This window comes from Pteropus vampyrus, unplaced genomic scaffold (genome assembly GCF_000151845.1).
Source record: "Pteropus vampyrus isolate Shadow unplaced genomic scaffold, Pvam_2.0 Scaffold13, whole genome shotgun sequence".
In the NCBI taxonomy this organism is placed as follows: Eukaryota; Metazoa; Chordata; class Mammalia; order Chiroptera; family Pteropodidae; genus Pteropus; species Pteropus vampyrus.
In genome coordinates, this window is record NW_011888794.1 from 5,065,223 (window position 1) to 5,066,920 (window position 1,698).

Here is a 1,698-nt window from a genome sequence, read left to right on the forward strand (position 1 = left end):
TATAGCTGGCAGCATCAATTATAAGTATGCATAGTCTTTGAGCCAACAATCTCATTCCTGGGAATTGCTGTATTTATATACCAGAAAATATGTACAAGGAGGTTTAATGGAACATTTTAATATAATTTACAAAAAGGTTAATCACAAATAATTTTGTTATGACATTTGTTTATAACCAAATAAAAAATAAGTACAGAAAAAAATATCATAAAGAAATATATTATTGGCAAGGGTTGCCTTTAAGTGATATGACAATACTAATTATTTCTTTTTTAATTTCTGTATATGTTGCTTCTGCGAACAAATAAAATATATAAAAAAGGACAAAGTAATGAAATATATGAGCTCTACAATAATGAATATTTAAATGTTTTCTTATCAAAATGTTTAAATTAAAAAAATAGCTTAGTATAATGGACACCTATGCACATTACTTAGATTTAACAGTTGTTGACATTTTGACACAATTCTTCATCTATTTTATTGCTGTTACTGAGGTACTTTAAAGTAAATTACATAAAGACCACTAAATACTTCAAGACCACTATATATTTTTGAAAAAATAATATTTCCATTATAACCAAAACATCATGAAACTTCTAAAAAATGAATAATTTATTGATTTCATCTAATAACCAGTCCCTGTCGAAATTTCCCCAATCATCTTACTTTTTCCTTTCAGTTAAAAAAAATTGGTAAAATATAAATAACATAAAATGTGTAATCTCAAGTTCAGCTCCAAAGTATTAAGTACAAACATATTATAGTACAACTATCATCATGATACATTTCAAAAACTCTTTCATCTCAAAATATTGAAAGTTTATATTGTTAAACAATACCAGTATAACTAATTCCACATTCCCTGTATCTCTAGCCTCTGGCAACCACCATTCAACTTTCCATCTCCATGATTTTGATTACTCTAAGAACTTCATGTAAGTAGAATCATACAATATTTTTTTTCTGATTGGCTTAATTCACTTAACATGACGTCCTTAGTGTTCCTCCATATTATAGTTTATGCAGAATTTCCTTCGTTTAAAGGCTGAATAATATTCTACTATATGCATATATCATATTTTGCTTATCTTTTCATCTACAATGGACACTTTAGCTGCTTCTACATTTTAGCTACAGTTAATAATCCTGCTATGAACATGGGAGTACAGATTTCTCTTCGAGAACTTGCTTTCATTTGGGGGCGGGAGAATATATTCCCCGAAGTAAATTACTGAATCATTAGATAATACTATTTTTTTAATGTTTTTTGAGACACCATACTGTTTTCCATAGCAGCTGTATCATTTTACATTCTCACCAACAGTGCACAAGGGTTCCAACTTCTCCACATTCTTGTCATTATTTTCTTTCTTTTTTTTATAGCAATGCTCCTAATATGTGTGAAATGGTGTCCTACAATGGTTCTCATTTTATTTCCCTAATAATTAGTGATGTTGAACAATTTTTCATTTGAGTTACTACTAAGCGTTTTTACATTTGAACCTGCAGAATTCCCCTTAGTATTTCTGCAGTTCATGTCTAGTAATGGAATCTCCACTTTTGTTTATCTGGAAATGTCTTAATTTCTCCCTTACTTTTGAAAAATAATTTTTTCTGGACATAGAATTTTTGGTTGATAGATTATCTTTCTTGTAGCACTTTAAATATATCAGCCCACTATTTTCTACCTTCTAA

The 1,698-nt window shown here is 28.7% G+C and overlaps 1 pseudogene; it reads left to right on the plus strand.

The window, feature by feature from the left end:
* The first annotated feature begins 413 nt into the window (after positions 1-413).
* LOC105306243 overlaps positions 414-1,698 on the plus strand; it is an 8,874-nt pseudogene continuing 7,589 nt past the window's right edge.